Below are 19,935 nucleotides of genomic sequence, written 5' to 3'. Positions count from 1 at the left end.
TACAGTAAACATACTATACATTATCTCTTCGCCTAGCTGGATCTGGCCAGAGAATTTCATCAACATCACAAGCAATATCCTCATTAGCAAGACAACGCGGGAAGAACCGTCTTGAATGTGGAATCCATCCTTGCACAGCTGCGGCGTGGACTTGGTCACAGGTGTCCTCCATGGCCTGAATGAGGGGTACCTGAGCCTGGGGCTGGAGATCGTAAACCTTCCACCGCCATGCAGAGAAAAACTCTTCCATAGGGTTTAGAAACGGAGAGTATGGTGGAAGGTATAGTACTGTCAACTGTGGATGGTGTTGAAACCAGTTCTGGACCAAAGCAGAGCGGTGGAATGACACATTGTCCCAGATGACAGTGTATTGCATCTGGTGCATTTCATTACCTGCTGTGACGATGTGGTGCAATCGGTCCAAAAATGCGAGAATGTGAGGTGTGTTGTAAGGGCCCATTTTGGCATGACGGAGGAGAACCCCATGCTGTGAAATGGCAGCGCAAAGGGTGATGTTACCCCCACGTTGCCTTGGGACATTGATTATAGCCCTGTGGCCAATGATATTTCTGCCTCTCCTTCTTGCTTTTGTGAGGTTGAACCCTGCCTCATCAATATTTATGAATACATGCATGATTTCCTCAGCATCCATCTGCAAAACTCCCTGAAATACAGTGAAAGACAAGATTGTGTAGTTCAGGATAGGTTTAGTATACAGTCAATGTAAAACAGTCATGTGTGCAGTATGCAACATCCCAGTGCTAAAGTGAACAATACAAACCTCCACATACTCATGCCGCAGCCGTTTGACCCTCTCTGAATTCCGCTCAAAAGGCACTCGATAAAGTTGTTTCATTTGAACCTGATGTCTTTTCAGGATGCGTGCCAGTGTTGACAGAGACCTGATGGACATTATTGAAAATGGCATGGTCACCGATAATGTTGGCTTGTAGTTCTCTGAGCCTGATAGCATTATTGGCCAAAACCATATTTATTATCTCTCTCTCTCTCTCTTGTTCTTGCGTGAATATGGGCCCCTTCCTCCTTGTCGTTCCCGACCCTCAATCCTATGTAGAGAATAATACATGTAACTTACTGTACAATGTAACAGGAAGGGGTATCACAAGTGCTGATATGGTGCATACAATAAGCGGCTGATTACTGTAACTGTAGACAGATCTTCTTTTACCTGTTTTCCTGTCAAAGTCCTTATGACAGATGCCACTGTATATCTGGTAAGATTTGGCTGAACTCTCAGTCCAACCTCCCTCAGCGTCAATCCGTGGTTCACAACATGGTCCACTAGTGTTACACGAATGTCATTTGATAAGTTTGGTCCTCTTCTTTGTGCACGTTCTCCCCCTGCTTCAGGTCTTCCTCGACCTCTGGCTCGGCCTCTGCCTCTGCCTCTTCCTCTACCTCCTCCTCCTCTGTGTTCTCCTCCTCTGTGTTCTCCTCCTCCTTCTCCTCCTCTGTGTTCTCCTCCTCTGTGTTCTCCTCCTCTCACCCTCACTCTTCTTCTGACTCCTTCCATTTTGGTTGAAGGCAGGTGAACCTACCTGCTGCATTTTTATAGTGCTTAAACCTGATTGGTGTGTCTACAATTTAGCAATCATGTGTTTGTGCACCTGATGGTTGTGTTTAACAGATTGGCTCATAGGTGTGGTAATTTGACAGTCAGTGCTTTGGAATTGCAAGGAAGTGACGTCATGATATACTTCTGTGTCTGATGTATACAAGTGCGTTTAGTGTTTTGCAAATCACTGTGTGTAATGTTTTGCAAATAGTGTGAAGCTGACAATGTGCTTACGGTTGTGCAAATCTAGCCTTGTGTTTTGCTCCTTGAGTGTAAGGTTTTGCTAATTGTGGGAAAAGTACAATTTTAGTGTGTAAGCAATCGTAAAAAACTGTAACATAAGCACTTCGCTGCACCGGCTATAACACCAGCTAAACTGTGTAACCCACCGATAAGCTTTGATTTGATAACACCGTTTTGTTGTACACAGGAGATCCGGGTTAGGAACCTGGTCAGAGAGAGATGCGCAACCATGCCAGCACAGTACAGCCTGGCTCAGCTCAGCTCAGCTCGGTTCAGTGGTGTGAAAAGGGTATTATACCAGAGTCTGAGGAGAGGGACGGGATGGACAACCAGATACACGCCCACCATCCACCCCCACACAGCCCTATAGAAACTCGGGTACACACCACCATCCACCCCCACACAGCCCTATAGAAACTGGGCCTACACACGACCATCCACCCCCACACAGCTCCATAGAAACTGGGCCTATACACCACCGTCCACCCCCCACAGCCCTATAGAAACTGGGCCTACACACCACCATCCACCCCCACACAGCCCTATAGAAACTGGGCCTATACACCACCATCCACCCCCACACAGCCCTATAGAAACTGGGCCTATACACCACCATCCACCCCCACACAGCTCTATAGAAACTGGGGCTATACACCACCATCCACCCCCACACAGCTCTATAGAAACTGGGCCTATACACCACCATCCACCCCACACAGCCCTATAGAAACTGGGGTACACACCACCATCCACCCCCACACAGCTCTATAGAAACTGGGCCTATACACCACCATCCACCCCCACACAGCTCTATAGAAACTGGGCCTATACACCACCATCCACCCCCACACTGCCCTATAGAAACTGGGCCTACACACCACCATCCACCCCCACACAGCCCTATAGAAACTGGGGCTATACACCACCATCCACCTCCACACTGCCCTATAGAAACTGGGCCTATACACCACCATCCACCCCCACACTGCCCTATAGAAACTGGGGCTATACACCACCATCCACCTCCACACTGCCCTATAGAAACTGGGCCTATACACCACCATCCACCCCCACACTGCCCTATAGAAACTGGGGCTATACACCACCATCCACCTCCACACTGCCCTATAGAAACTGGGCCTATACACCACCATCCACCTCCACACTGCCCTATAGAAACTGGGCCTATACACCACCATCCACCCCCACACAGCCCTATAGAAACTGGGCCTATACACCACCATCCACCCCCACACTGCCCTATAGAAACTGGGCCTATACACCACCATCCACCTCCACACTGCCCTATAGAAACTGGGCCTATACACCACCATCCACCTCCACACTGCCCTATAGAAACTGGGGCTACACACCTGACAGTGGGAAACATGGAGAGGACGGTTCTCATTATTTTCATGTGCATCAACAAAGCTCTGCCTCCCGAAGCCTAGAAAGAGAGAATAAAGCAAACTGGGTATTCCCCTCTCTCTTTATGCTATTATACGGGATTTGGAAGGCAGGAATGCATGCAGTCTTTACTAGTCCGGTTTCAGATATGTATACGCTGTCTTGACAAAAATGAACGTAGGAGTCGGCAGCACAAAGAGATCTGGGACCAGGCTAACTTTTCCGCCATAAAGTAGAGTAGGCCATGTACTCCACTGTACACCAACAAGGGAACTTGGCCCAAGAAGGACTACTTTGATAAACAGTAAACGCTCGTTGAGCCCAATTCCATTATGTTCCCAGAGGACACTGACTTTCCTCTGATCCAATAAGGACGACTTCAATAAACACTTGTTGGGCCCCGTGCCACTATGTTTACAAAGGATATGTTCCACTTCACTTTCTTCAGAAGTTGTCTCTCGGATGACCTCAATCAACATTTACTGGGCCTAATTGTATTATTTTCCTACAGGATACTCAACTTGACTTTTCTCCTAAGTAGTTGTCTCAATGTACGCCAACAAGAGAACCTAGTCCACGAAGGATGACTCTGATAAACACTTACATTATTCTATTGCGGATGTAGGATCTAGATTGTGGCTTCTGTCAATGTAATTGTCTGCATCATTTTCAATCCCCTGTATATATTAATCTAAATATATATTTAAAAAAATATTTTCCTTCTTTATTACTTTCCCCTAACCCTACCACCCCTCGACTACTTGGAGTAAACTAATGGACAACAACACTTAGGCTTCCACTTCCAGCTTATACATACTACATACATTTCACGGACAGTATATTTGACAATAGTTATCTTTGTTTGTTTTTAGTCCTAGCCTTCAGCTACGCTCAACCCCTCCCATCTATCTCTGAAGACCATCCAGTTTTGATTTCTAGCTGCCATGCATTTTTCCACTATGCTGTGATGTTTCACAAAAGTTATGAACCTTTCTATTCTCATAGTTTCTACAGATTGTAAATGAAAGATAAACACCTTTGCTAAGAGTATTATATTATTGATCGATTGATTGTGACTTACCAAATCACCCAGCAGTGGTATTTGCAGAGTTAGCGCCAAGTAAATGGTGCATTTTTTCTGCCATTCCTGAACCTGCGACCAAAAACAAGCTACATATGGGCACTACCAAAACAAGCGATATAATGATTCTGTCTCTTCGCCGAAAAATCTGCAGAGCTGGGATGGTTGTATTCCCCATATATATATAACATTCTATTGGTTGCAAGAATTTTGTCTAATAATTTAAATTGAAAAAGTCTAAGTTTTGAATCTGGTGTCGTTTTGTGTATCAGTTAGCAACTATTTTGCAACCTCTATGGTGCAGCTGTCAATGTTTTGGTCCCTTTTTTTTTATTTATCACAATTTTCTTTAGCCAAATTTGGTCTTTAATGCAGGCCGACAGACAACTTCCTTACCTTCTCCCCTTTCCACTTGCCTCTTCAATTTTTAAGGTAATGCTGCAGTCAGGTGGTTTTAATTTTGGATAGAGCAGACATTTCCATATATTTTTGTAAGCTGCATGTGTGACATAACTCCCCCATCCTATTTATGATATCATTTACAAAGATTATACTGTTTCTAAACATTTTTTTCCAAAGGTAATGTTTTTTTTAATTAATTAGTATATTTGAGTTTAACCATAATATTTGTTCTGTTACTTGTTCTGTCTTTTCTGGTGGATTAAACTGAAATAGCTTTCTATTACTTGTTTTAAAATAGTGATATTTTGGAGATGATTTCCTTTTCAAATAACCGAATGTGAGAGGTTGTAATCTGAATGAAGGAAAAAGGCCATTCTTGAACACGGGGTGAGACATTTCTACTAATCTGCTAGAGAACCAGTTTGGATTTAAGTATAGTTTTTGTGTGACTGAAGTCTTTAGTGAGAGGTCCAATGCTTTAATATTTAATCGTTTCTGCCCTCCAAATTCATATTCATTATATAAATAGACCCGCTTAATTTTGTCTGGCTTGTTGTTCCAAATAAAGTAGAATATTTTTTTCTCATACAATTCAAAAACAAGTTGTTAGGTGAAGGTAGAGCCATTAGTAAATAGGTAAACTGGGATATGACTAAATAATTAATCAGGTGCTTTTTCCACAAATAGACAGGTGTTGTCCTTTCCATGGTAGCAAAATCTTATCTAATTTGGCAAAAGTTCTATTAAAATGTATTGTAGTGAGGTAATTTCTTTCTTTGAATACCTAGCATGTCCACTTCACTGTCTGACCATTTCATTGGTAAACTACACGGTAATGTAAAAGTTGTATTTTTTCAGAGATCCAATGCGTAATATGGTGCACTTGTCATAATTCAGTTTTAACCGAGAGAGGTAAGAAAAACTATCTAGACCCTCTATGGGGCTGTGCAGGGATCCAAATTGTGGATTTAAAAGAAAACATGAATCGTCAGCGTACAATGAAACATTTGTTTTTAAGTCCTGGATTTCTAGCCCCTTGATTTTATTGTTGGATCTGATTTTAATAGTTAACATTTCGATGGCCATAATAAATAGACATGCTGATAGTGGACAACCTTGTTTTACTCCTCTTGACAGTTTAATACATTCTGAGAAGTAGCCATTATTTACTATTTTACACCTAGGGTTACTATACATAACTTTAACCCATTGTATAAGAGATTCTCCAAAATTGAAGTAATCCAGGCTTTTGTATGTAAATTCCCAGTTGTACTTTTAAAAGTCAGCTAAATTAATTTTTCATAGTGTTCTTTTGTTTCCAGTACCTGTCTTGTATTATATCCAATGCACTGTTGGAGCTAGGAACACAAACAGTTCGCTACACCCGCAATAACGTCTGCTAAATATGTGTATGTGACCAATAAAATTTGATTTGATGTATCGTCCATGTAAAAAAAACCTGTCTGATCAGGACGAATAATATCCAACAATACCTTTTTAATTATATGGGCTATGCATTTTGCTAGGATTTTGGCATCATAACACTAAAGTGTAAGGAGTCTCCAGTTTTTCAGGTGGACTGGATCTTTATATTTACCATCAGGGTCCTGTTTCAGTAATAGTAAAATCAGACCTTTTTGCTGAGTATCTAATAGTCTACCATTTTTATAGGAGTGGTTAAAATATGTTAATAACGGACCTTTGTGTACATTGAAAAATATTTGATTTACAGTACCAGTCAAAGGTTTGGACACACCTACTCATTCAAGGGTTTCCTTTATTTTTTATTACTATTTTCTACATTGTAGAATAATAGTGAAGACATTAAACTATGAAATAACACATATGGAATCATGTAGTGTTAAACAAAGTGTTAAACAAATCAAAATATATTTTAGATTTTAAATTCTTCAAAGTAGCCACCTTTTGCCTTGATGACAGCTTTGCACACTCTTGGCATTATCTCAACCAGCTTTACGAGGAATGCTTTTCCAACAGTCTTGAAGAAGTTCCCACATATGCTGAGCACTTTTTGACTGCTTTTCCTTCACTCTGCGGTCCAACTCATCCCAAACCATCTCAATTGGGTTGAGGTCAGATGATTGTGGAGGCCAGGTCATCTGATGCAGTACTCCATCACTCTCCTTGGTCAAATAGCCCTTACTCAGCCTGGAGGTGTGTTTTGGTCATTGTCCTACTGAAAAACAAATGATAGTCCCACTAAGCGCAAACCAGATGGGATGGCGTATCGTAGCAAAATGCTGTGGTAGCCATGCTGGTTAAGTGCACCTTGAATTCTAAATAAATTACTGACAGTGTCACCAGCAAAACACCCCCACACCATCACACCTCCAAACTCCATGCTTCACGGTGGGAACCAGACATGCGGAGATCATCCGTTCACCTACCCAGTGTCTCACGAAGACACGGCAGTTGGAACCAAAAATCTAAAATCTTCACTCATCAAACCAAAGGACAGATTTTGACAGGTCTAATGTTCATTGCTTGTGTTTCTTGCCACAAGCAAGTCTCTTCTTATTATTGGTGTCCTTTAGTAGTGGTTTCTTTGCAGCAGTTCAACCATGAAGCCCTGTTTCGTGCAGTCTCCTCTGAACAGTTGATGTTGAGATGTGTCTGTTACTTGAACTCTGTGAAGCATTTATTTGAGCTGCAATCTGAGGTGCAGTTAACTCTGATGAACTTATCCTCTGCAGCAGAGGTAACTCTGGGTCTTCCTTTCCTGTGGCAGTCCTCATGAGAGCCAGTTTCAGCATAGCGCTTGATGGTTTTTGCGACGCCACATGAAGAAACTTTCAAAGTTCTTGAAATGTTCCGTATTGACTGACCATGTCTTAAAGTAAAGATGAACTGTCGTTTATCTTTGCTTATTTGAGGTGTTCTTGCCATAATATGGACTTGGTCTTATACCAAATAGTATGAGTGGACGGAATGAGTGGACCAAAGCGCAGCGTGGAAAATGATTTTTATTTATCAAAAAGCACTCGAAACAAAGTAACAAAACGAAAAGACAACAGTTCTGTCAGGTAACAGAAATACTAAACAGAAAATAACCTCCCACAAAACTCAGGTGGAAAACAGGCTGCCTAAGTATGATTCCCAATCAGAGACAACGATAGACATCTGCCTTTGATTGGGAACCACAAAGGCTCGGAAAAAAAAGAACATAGGTAATCCCACCCGAGTCACACCCTGACCTAACCAAACATAGAGAATAAATAAGATCTCTAAGGTCAGGGCATGACACTAACCCCCCCCCAAAGGTGCAGACTCTGGCCGCAAATCTGAACCTATAGGGGAGGGTCCGGGTGGGCATCTCCACTTGGTGGAGGCTCTGGTGCAGGACGCCGATCCCCCTCCGCTTGGGGCTCCCCCAACTTTCGTGGAACCGGACCGTGGATTGTCGCCGGGGGCTCCGGACCCTGGATCGTTGCCGGAGGAACTGGACCGTAGATCGTCGCCAGAGGCTCTGGACTGGGAACCCCCGCTGGAGACTCCAGACTGCCGACCGCCGCAGGAGGCTCCGGGCTGTAGGCCGTCGCTGGAGGTTCCGGACTGTAGGCCGTCTCAGGAGGTTCCGGACTGTAGGTCGTCTCAGGAGGTTACGGACTGTAGGTCGTCTCAGGAGGTTCCGGACTGTAGGCCGTCTCAGGAGGTTACGGACTGTAGGTCGTCTCAGGAGGTTCCGGACTGTAGGCCGTCTCAGGAGGTTCCGGACTGTAGGCCGTCTCAGGAGGTTCCGGACTGTAGGCCGTCTCAGGAGGTTACGGACTGTAGGTCGTCTCAGGAGGTTCCGGACTGTAGGCCGTCTCAGGAGGTTCCGGACTGTAGGCCGTCTCAGGAGGTTCTGGACTGTGAAACGTCGCCGGAAGCTCCGGACTGGGAACTGTCGCCGGAAGCTCTGGACAGGGAACTGTCGCCGGAAGCTCTGGACTGGGAACTGTCACCGGAGGCTCTGGACTGGGAACTGTCGCCGGAAGCTCTGGACAGGGGACAGTCACTGGAGGCTTCGTGCCATGGATCATCACTGGAGGCTTTGTGCCATGGATCATCACTGGAGGCTTCGTGCCATGGATTATCACTGGAGGCTTCGTGCCATGGATCATCACTGGAGGCTTCATGCCATGGATCATCACTGGAGGCTTCGTGCCATGGATTATCACTGGAGGCTCCGGGCCATGGATTATCACTGGAGGTTTCGTGCCATGGATCATCAATACAGGCTCCGGGCCATGGATCATCACTGGAGGCTTTGTGCCATGGATCATCATTGGAGGCTTTGGACCATGGATCATCACTGGAGGCTTCGTATGTGGAGCCGGAACAGGTCTCACCGGACTGGGGAGACGCACTAGAGGCCGGGTGCGTGGAGCAGGCACAGGGCGTACCAGGCTGGAGAGACACACTGGAGACCGGGTGCGCGGAGCTGGCCCAGGATATACTGGGCCGTGGAGGCGCACCGGAGGTCTGGAGCGTAGGGCTGGCACAACCCGTCCTGGCTGGATGCTCACTTTAGCCCGGCAAGTGCGGGGCGCTGGCACAGGACGAACTGGGTTGTGAAGGCGCACTGGCGACACAGTGCGTAGAGCTGGCGCAGGATATACTGGGCCGTGGAGGCACACTGGAGGTCTGGAGCATAGGGTTGGCACAACCCGTCCTGGCTGGATGCTCACTTTAGCCCGGCAAGTGCAGGGCGCTGGCACAGGACGAACTGGGCTGTGAAGGCGCACTGGCGACACAGTGCGTAGAGCTGGCGCAGGATATCCTGGACCGAGGAGGTGTACTGGAGACCAGGAGCGCTGAGCCGGCACAACCCGTCCTGGCTGAATGCTCACTTTAGCCCGGCAAATGCGGGGCGCAGGCAATGACCGCACCTGTCTGTGAATGCGCACCGGAGATACGGTGCTGTTACAAAGACCTGCCCTCTAATATTGAGGGTTCATTTCAGGCCGCTGGCGAACTGGAACGTGACAGAAAACAGTGATGAGATCTAACCAAAATTATAACTCAGCTGCAAGGAAAAGGTCAGTAATCTTTATTCATTAGCTTGGGGGTTAAGTTAAAAAACTCGCTTAAAAAATGTACATTACATTAGTCAAAATAGAGTGGGAAAAGGCTTGATTCTTAAACCAAACGGGATTGATTGGTATCGGGTATACCATCTATATAATCGAACATAGAGAAATTGTAATTACAAAAGTATCTATGTTAGTGTTGGCGGCACTGGGTAACAGATCATTGAAAGGAGTCGAACGGGTCCGTAATGACTCGTAGTAGTTGAGGCCATTACTAAAAATAAACTACCCTGTGTTGAAAAGTATTCAGGGAGAGGTATTAACACCTAAAACCTATGGGACAAAGGGGTACTATGAAAACGTAATATAGGAGGCGAAGTATAAAGTAACAACGATTGAAAGTATATTAGGAGGGAAACCTAAAATAGAGCGTGTGAGATATGAGATATTAACTGAGTCAAAAGTCATAAGAAGCGGTAACTCGTATGCTTGTAAGACCTAATAGTCTATTGTCTAAAAGTAGAGATAGATATATTATATTAATCAGTCGTGACACAAAAATGATAATTCGCTCACGTGTGAGACCTAATATTCGATAAAACATCACCTCTATAGATAAGTTTCAAGAAAGTAGGTCAGAGACCTAATGGTATGAATATACATTGCCTAACGAAATACGTTTCAGGGGGATAGTCGAGATCTTCCGGAGGCACACAAATAGGTCTGACTATTCCGAGAGGGAGGAATTAATGGTTAAGTTTTTGAGTCAGTCAGAGAGGGAGACAGTTAGTCAATATTTGGAAAGTGTAAGGGGTCGTGTGGGACATAACTCATGGCACCTCCGAGAGAAGGAAGGCATGAACAGAAAGAAGGAGAGCATCTGATAGTAACTCTCGAGATGATCGTAGATAAGCATAAAAGAGGCTTCAAGGAAAAGAAAAGTAAGAAAGAACAGACAGGAGCAGAATATTTGATCGCCACTCTTGGGGAAATTGCAGGAAAGAACAGGAAAGATTTTAAAGAGAAGGGGGAAACAGGGAGAGTAGAAAATGGATAGAACCAGACGATAGAAACTGTTTCAGTTGCAATAAGACAGGATATTTCGCCCGGGAGTGTAAAGCTCCCTGTAAACATTGTGACCGAGTAGGACACAACCACCAAAATTGCAACCCTTAGCAATAGCATTGGTGGTTCAGAGGTAGAATTCTTGCCTGCCATGCAGGAGGCCTGGGTTTGTTTCCCAGCCTATGGGCTAAAATCTGGGTTTTTAATTGTAATTTTAACTATTGGTATGTTTTGCCTGGAAAGATAAGGTAGTTAGTGTTTGTTTAAGATAAACCTAACGTATTGATAGCTTGTTTAGTTTAAATTGAAGGACTAATTCATTCAAAATAATAGTGAGGAGATTTCGATGTAGTACGTTGCCTAAATGGTCGGCTGAAATGAAATAAAGGAAATGGAGTTGTATTTAAGTATCTGAATCAAAGAAGAGACAGTTACCTGAATCTAATTAATCATAATAATGAGCGGATAGGTGATTGCGATAGAGTTGTACCCACCGAAATGTGTTTTTTATTCTAAAAGAGTTGAATGAAGTATTTTATAAATTTGGCGATTTACATGGTACTTTTAAAGTCTTGGACATTTCATAAGTGTGAAGCCGAAAGAGAGGAGAAAGTTGTAACATATGTTTTAATCTTACGATAGAGGTAAGGTAGAACGTTGTTTGAGTAGGGGTTATGTTTTTGCCTTCTGGTAAAAATAGGACAGTTGGTTGTGCGCTCTGGGCTATGTATTGGCTGTAAGCAATTCAGGTCTGGATAGTTGAATCGTAAAAGCTTTGTGATAGTTTCTGGTTATTGATTCTTGGTTTGATTGTTTAGGTAACACCAGTGAATTTGAACAGGAAGTGAATGTATTCTAACATTATAATCTGTTTCCATTACGTGGAACAATGTCAGGTCAGTGAAGTGAATTGCAAGGTGAGTTCATTTTATTTTACAGGGACAGTGCAAATTATTCACAGTTGTGTGTGTCTAATGGCCTCTATAATGGCTCTCCTTTGTGGTCTGATCAGCCTCATGGGAGGGACATTTGGATAGTGAATTTAAGGTCATTTGTGATACTGATTTTAAGGAAATGTGTATAACTGGTAATTATGATGGAGTTTAGAGTTCTTAGACATATTTGTAATTTAAGCACATGAGAAGGCAGTGTAAGAAATTGAACACAACAAGGCTGTGAAATTGATATACTAAGTATTATTATATTTTGTTGTTGAACAAGATTATAAAGTTAGCAAGAATAAGTTTAATAATGGTAGACTTATTTTAAGTATTTAGGATATATTTTAAGCCTGAAGGAGTAAGTACAAATGAGGAAAAGATTTTGGACGTTCAGCTTCCGGACATCAGACAGTGGAAAGACTGTCTGCTCCAGTGGTTATGAAACATGAGATGTCGGGAGAACAGGCATGCATTCCAATCCTGAACTCCAGGTTATGTCTAGATAACCTGTTGAATGATTCTGTTGAATGTGGTTGTCACCCCCACAGAAAGCCCGAGGCCATAAAAGAGATGACTCCTACCTTTGAAGACTTGGTAGAGGGGGGTGTAATTAGAGAAAGAGAAGCACAGTGCAATTCTCCAAGGTTTTGGCAAAGAGAGCAGCTCCAGTTGAGTATTCTGCCACAAGAGGAATGGTAACCACTTCTGGTAAACCTATTACACATGCTCAGTTGATTTAGAATTTATTAGATGCTGTACAGCTGCTAGAAAAGATAGCTATTTGTAAGTGTGAAGCACACTCTAAGGTAACGGATAAAATTAGCAATGGCAACAGAAAGGCAGATGAAGAAGAGAAAAAGGCAGGCCTTAAACCACAGACACCTACACAGCAATATTTGAAAGAGAAAGTAAACATAGACAAGACCCTACTAAAAAGATAGTCAGTCTAGAGCACCAGTAAAGGAGATTTCTAAATGGGAAAAACTAGGAGCGGTGAATAAGGATGGTATTTGGTATCAGGGTAATTTACCTATATTACCGAAGTCTCTGTTTAGGTATGCAGCAATGCTGATACATCGGCAGAGCCATGTATCAACAGGGGGGATGATGGAAATAATTAGGAAACATTTCGTAGCATACGGGATAACACATTATTTAAAAAAATAATAATTTTGTTCAAGGTGTGTTATTTGTACATAGAATAATCATCAAGGTAGAGAAAGACCACCACTGGGAGAATACCCCCCCAGGTAGAATATCCATTCCAACAATTGGAAATGGACTTCATTTATATATTTTACAACCTATTCCAAAATGAGGGAAAGAAGTGGGGTTAGCAATAATAGATAACAATAGTAAATGGGTTGAAGCATTCCCAACTTACTTGGTGGACACAATTAGGGTAGCTAAAATATTAGGTCAAGATATTATCCCTAGAGTTGGTTTACTAGGATCTATTTCTTTAAAAAATTGATTACAATTTAGCTAATCAGGTAGAGCCTATAGAATGCCAGAGTTAGGGAGATTAGAACAGGCAGACATAGAAGTTGAAGATATACTAGCAGAACACATGAGAAGACTGTTTGTTAACCATACCCGCATGTCCAAGATTTTGTGTCCAACAGGTGAATTACAGGAGAAGGTGATTCACGCAATACAGCCTGGAGACTGGGTGTGGATCCAATCGTTGAAACGAAAAGACTGGAAACAGCCCCGTTGGGAAGGACCTTACCAGTTTCTGTTAACCGTTGCCTTTGCCGTTAGAATAGCTGAGAGAGCCACTTGGGTCTCCGTTACCCACTGAAAGAAGGTAGGAACACATACGAGCACTAATGATCACACACAGAGTTAGGAGAAGAACCGATTACCAATAGGGTTCGGGGGTTACCTCCTTAACAAAGATTGCCTAACCCGACCTGTCATCACTGTGTGTGCTCCTAGAGGTGTGAGTATGGAATGTGGTTCCAGGCAGATACGTACAGGCAGGAGAGGGTTGGCAATTTTGGGGAAAATGGGGGACCCTAAGCTGCATCATAGTACTAATAATATTCTTGATACATCCAGATCCACCACCAGTCGGCATAAATCGTACCGAATCTTTACCATTGTTGAGAAGCAAAAGACAAACTACTCAAAATAAGGACAGGCAAGGAAGAGTAACATATAAAATAGGGGTTAGAGAAAGACAAAAGGCGAGATTTAAGATGAGGATACTAAATATGACTAACGGGAGGGGACACTGTTATAAGGAGATAACTGACGACAACACCCCCTTATGCATTTTACATTTTAGTCATTTAGCAGACGCTCTTATCCAGAGCGACTTACAGTAGTGAATGCATACATTTCAATTCATTTCATAGATTGTTTTTCCCAGTACTGGCCCCCCGTGGGCATCTAACCCACAACCCTGGCATTGCAAACACCATGCTCTACCAACTGAGCCACAGGGAGGCTTGTGTCAGCCAACTATGTCCATGTGTTCCTGGTCCCAGGTGTTTAAACACACATGGGGCAGGGAATATGAGACTAATATCTGGAAATGGAGTGCACGGTGGGGTGTTGAACGGAATAAGGATATTCCCTCATGTATGTTGGGAATAGTAGTAACTACAAAATGTGACTAGGAATGACAAGTATATGGCATGCGCTGATGAGTGTGGCAAGGATACCTGCATATCATTTCAGTTGACAGACACTACAGTGAAATACACCGTAGTAAATCCGTTATTAGGAATTGATCATTCAGGTGGAAAATCCACTAGTCTACCTGATGTGAAGGATTTCCTTCTCCAAGAAATGAACCAAGGGGAGATAGAAGGAATACCAGATGAAAATCTCTGGTTAAGATGGATGAATTACACGGCCAGGGCTCTGGGCCAAACTAATTGTTATGCATGTTCTACTGGGCGACCAACTATGTTGACTGCTCCAATGCCACAGACTATGCTTTCTTGTGTGTTAGACTCAGGATCTAATCAGGAAGAAGTTAACTGTACAGGGATGGGGTTGGCCCGATTAAAGAGCGCAGCCAATCCACCTCAGTTCACTCTAACTCCTGGAGAGTAGCAATGTTATAGACACAGGAATGGCAGTAGGGATTTGGGAGATTTTAATGGATGTAAGACAGTTGTGAATGTAACAGACTTAGATTTGGAAGTACAGGAGAAAATTCTGGACCTCACTGCACCTATAACTGATGTATGGTGGGCATGTACTGACCAAGGACGTATAAGGCAGATGTTACCAAAAGGGTGGGTAGGTACTTGCGCCCCAGTGTTATTGGTTCAACCAGTGAGGATTAGTCATCAACGTCCAGTGGTGAGTAAAATAAGAGAAGTCTGGTCCTAGATGAGGGTAGCCCCATATGGATGGATTCCATTGGGATCCCTAGAGGAGTACCAGATGAATACAAGACGTTGAATCAAATAGGTGAAGGGTTCACAACTACTTTCTTTAGGTGGGTTACGATAACTAAGAATGTGGATTGGATAAACTATATCTATAATAATCAACAAAGATTGGTAAATCAGACTAGAGATACAGTGAAGGGAATCTCTGACCAATTATCCGCCACCTCCCTCATGACTTGGCAAAATAGGTTGGCTCTTGATATGTTATTGGCAGAGAAGGGCGGGGTTTGTAGAATGGTGGGGGGTCATTGTTGTACTTTTATTCCAAATAATACATCACCAGAGGGGACTGTAACTAGAGCCTTGGCTGGGTTGACCGCACTAAGTGAAGAATGGGCTGAGAACTCAGGGGTTAATACATCTGTGACAGGGTGGTTTGATGAAATGTTTGGCAAATGGAAAACTATAGTAGCTACTATCGTGGGGGCTGCTATTGTTTGTATGGGTATGCTGGTATTATGTGGTTGTTGTTTTATTCCCTGTGTCCGAGGTTTGGTGAGTAAGGCGTTGGAGAATGCAGTGACTCAGCAGATGGTGAGGTACGCCATCCCAGAGTCTGACCAATGGAATGAACGATATACAGATCCAGACCTGATGGACACCGTTGATACATTCAAGCCTGAGGAGCCGGAACTTAATGAGATGATTTTCAATGTTTAGAGACTGTTTATTCAATGAAGATCGTTATGAAAATCCTGAACAGAAGAGTTATGATTGGAAGTAGTACTAAACAGCCATCGATGAGTAGATGATGCATATACATTTAACGGTTTGATTTGGTATGATTTTATTTTCTAATAAAAATTGAAGTATCAGTGTGTAACATTTAGTCAAAGGGTGGATTGATAGAATAATTTGTATGTGTTAGAATAATGACTTAAGTGTTCCACTCTGAAATTGTAGAATAGGGTGAAATGTTTAATAATTATAAGATAAAACCAGGATGTGGGTAGATCTGTTAGTATTGTAATACTATGATGTTATATTCTTTAGTAGGGATGTAAACAGAGTGAAGTTGTAGAGTAGATAATAGAAAATCATTAGAGGGTTTCAAACCAAGAGGGTCCCAACGGGGGAGGGGAGGTGAAAACCTTGAAGAACTTTTATGGTTCTTTGTGGTTAGTGGAAAAGTACTGGTTGTTTAAGAAGGGAGTGTTCTAAAAATAGGAATGTGTGTGTGTATTATAAAAGGACTGAGTCCTCATTTGACTTTAGAGCTCTCATGAATAAAGATTTGTGAGCCTTTTTTATAAAATCTGAGACTTTGCCCAATTATTAGTGAACCCAGGGTCTTACAAACCTAGGGGAATTGGTTAAAGATGAAATGCATGATTGGAATTGTAAATTCCCTTAACAGGTGCGCATCACTGCATAACACAGTGCCTGACTGGTCACACGCTCCCCACGCTCAACCCTGACTCCGCCAATCTCCCTGTGTGCCCCCCCCCAAAATGTTTTGGAGCTGCCTCTCGGGCTTCCGTCGTTGCCGTGACTCCCGATCTCGTTGCTGTTCCACCCTCGCTGCTTCCACTTGTTCCCATGGGAGGGGATCCCATCTGGATCTCCTCTCATGTCCAGGATCCTTTGCCATCCAGGATATCCTCCCATGTCCAACTCTCCTGGCCACGCTGCTTGGTCCGTTTTTGGTGGGAGGTTCTGTAACGGCTCTCGTCGGAATGAGTGGACCAAAGCGCAGCGTGGAAAGTGTTCATGATTTTTATTTATCAAAAAGCACTCGAACAAAGTAACAAAACGAAAAGCCAACAGTTCTGTCAGGTAACAGAAATACTAAACAGAAAATAACCTCCCACAAAACTCAGGTGGAAAACAGGCTGCCTAAGTATGATTCCCAATCAGACACAACGATCGACAGCTGCCTCTGATTGGGAACTACACTTGGCTCAAAAACAAAGAAATAGAAAACATACATATTCCCACCCGAGTCACACCCTGACCTAACCAAACATAGAGAATAAATAAGATCTCTAAGGTCAGGGCGTGACAAATAGGGCTATTTTCTGTATACCACCCCTACCTTGTAACAACACAACTGATTGGCTCAAATGCATTAAGAAGGAAATAAATTCCACAAATTAACTTTTAACAAAGCACACCTGTTAATTGAAATGCATTCCAGGTGACTACTTCACAAAGCTAGTTGAGAGAATGCTAGGAGTATGCAAAGCTGTCATCAAGGCAAAGCCTGGCTACCTTGTTTGTTTAACACTTTTTTGTTTGCTACATGATTCCATATGTGTTATTTCATAGTTTTGATGTCTTCAATATTATTGTGCAATGTAGAAAATAGTGAAAATAAACAAAAACAAAAATCCTGCAATGAGTAGGTGTGTCCAAACTTTTGACTGATACTGTACCTCAACTGGTATGCTATCCAACCCTGGAGTTTTCCCAGACTTGAATAATTTAATTGCATCTAGAAGTTACTCCTCTATAATTGGGCCTTCACATGTGTCTTTCTGTATAGCTGTTAATTTTACAGTATTGATAGAAACAAATCCTTACAATTAACTTCAGTTAGTGGAAATGGAGTAGACTGAAATGAAAACCAATGCTTAAAGTACTTTGCTTCCTCTTTCAAAATATAGTTTGGTGAATCATGGATGACTCCGTCATTTGTAACAAGTTTCTGTAAATTATTTTTGGTTGCATTTCCATGTTGTAAATTAAAACTAATTTGGTGAATTTTTCACTATATTCCATCTAGTTTGCTTAATATTTATAATATACTGCTCCAAAAAAATAAAGGGAACACTTAAATAACACATCCTAGATCTGAATGAATGAATTATTAAATACTTTTTTCTTTACATAGTTGAATGTGCTGACAACAAAATCACACAAAAATAATCAATGGAAATCCAATTTATCAACCCATGGAGGTCTGGATTTGGAGTCACACTCAAAATTAAAGTGGAAAACCACACTACAGGCTGATCCAACTTTGATGTAATGTCCTTAAAACAAGTCAAAATGAGGCTCAGTAGTGTGTGTGGCCTCCACGTGCCTGTATGACCTCCCTACAACGCCTGGGCATGCTCCTGATGAGGTGGCGGATGGTCTCCTGATCACTCCTCCCAGACCTGGACTAAAGCATCCGCCAACTCCTGGACAGTCTGTGGTGCAACGTGGTGTTGGTGGATGGAGCGAGACATGATGTCCCAGATGTGCTCAATTGGATTCAGGTCTGGGGAACGGGCGGCCCAGTCCATAGCATCAATGCCTTCCTCTTGCAGGAACTGCTGACACACTCCAGCCACATGAGGTCTAGCATTGTCTTGCATTAGGAGGAACCCAGGGCCAACCGCACCAGCATATGGTCTCACAAGGGGTCTGAGGATCTCATCTCGGTACCTAATGGCAGTCAGGCTACCTCTGGCAAGCACATGGAGGGCTGTGCGGCCCCCCAAAGAAATGCCACCCCACACCATGACGGACCCACCGCCAAAAGGGTCATGCTGGAGGATGTTGCAGGCAGCAGAACGTTCTCCATGGCGTCTCCAGACTCTGTCACGTCTGTCACGTGCTCAGTGTGAACCTGCTTTCATCTGTGAAGAGCACAGGGCGCCAGTGGCGAATTTGCCAATCTTGGTGTTCTCTGGCAAATGCCAAACGTCCTGCACGGTGTTGGGCTGTAAGCACAACCCCCACCTGTGGACGTCGGGCCCTCATACCACCCTCATGGAATCTGTTTCTGACTGTTTGAGCAGACACATGCACATTTGTGGCCTGCTGGAGATCATTTTGCAGGGCTCTGGCAGTGCTTCTCCTGCTCCTCCTTGCACAAAGGCGGAGGTAGCGGTCCTGCTGCTGGGTTGTTGCCCTCCTACGGCCTCCTCCACATCTCCTGATGTACTGGCCTGTCTCCTGGTAGCGCCTCCATGCTCTGGACACTACGCTGACAGACACAGCAAACCTTCTTGCCACAGCTTGCATTGATGTGCCACCCTGGATGAGCTGCACTACCTGAGCCACTTGTGTGGGTTGTAGACTCCGTCTCATGCTACCACTAGAGTGAAAGCACCGCCAGCATTCAAAAGTGACCAAAACAGCAGCCAGGAAGCATAAGAACTGAGAAGTGGTCTGTGGTCCCCACCTGTAGAACCACTCCTTTATTGGGGGTGTCTTGCTAATTGCCTATAATTTCCACCTGTTGTCTATTCCATTTGCACAACAGCATGTGAAATGTGTTGTCAATCAGTGTTGCTTCCTAAGTGGACAGTTTGATTTCACAGAAGTGTGATTGACTTGGAGTTACATTGTGTTGTTTATGTGTTCCCTTAATTTTTTTGAGCAGTGTATATTACACTTGATCTTTCTTGAATGAGTTTGTCCATTTCTTTTTGTTTTTCCTCTAACTTATTCTGTGCCTCTATGTTACAGCTTTATTGGTATCTATCTCTACTGTTAGTTCCTCTTTTTCCTTTTTTAGGATGAACTCTTTTGACCTACATTGTTTTGGTTTTAATAAAGATGAGTACTGAATTGCATGGCGTCTAAAGGCACATTTAAAAGTGTCCCATACAATAAGGGGATCTGCTGTACCTACAGTATGTTATATCTGAAAAAGTCAGTTAACCATTATTCTGTCTTGGTTAAAACAATTTGTCATCCAGTAGGCTTTGATTAAATGTCCAATATCCTCGCGGAAATTCTGCACGAGTAATGTTTATACCAATTATTTGATGGTCCAACCACATTCTGTCCCCTATCAACACTTTTTAAACTTTTGGTGCCAGTGAGAATGACATTAGAA

General features: G+C 43.2%; 1 protein-coding gene across 1 annotated transcript in view; it reads right to left on the bottom strand.

Moving 5' to 3' along the window:
- The window catches only part of LOC115170087 (carboxyl-terminal PDZ ligand of neuronal nitric oxide synthase protein-like), a 53,433-nt gene that overhangs the window by 31,762 nt on the left and 1,736 nt on the right, over positions 1-19,935 (bottom strand). The window lies entirely within an intron of this gene.

Source organism: Salmo trutta, chromosome 31 (assembly GCF_901001165.1).
Source record: "Salmo trutta chromosome 31, fSalTru1.1, whole genome shotgun sequence".
Taxonomy (NCBI): Eukaryota; Metazoa; Chordata; class Actinopteri; order Salmoniformes; family Salmonidae; genus Salmo; species Salmo trutta.
Note: the sequence above shows the minus strand (reverse complement) of the source record. Positions and strands in the feature narration are given on the sequence as shown.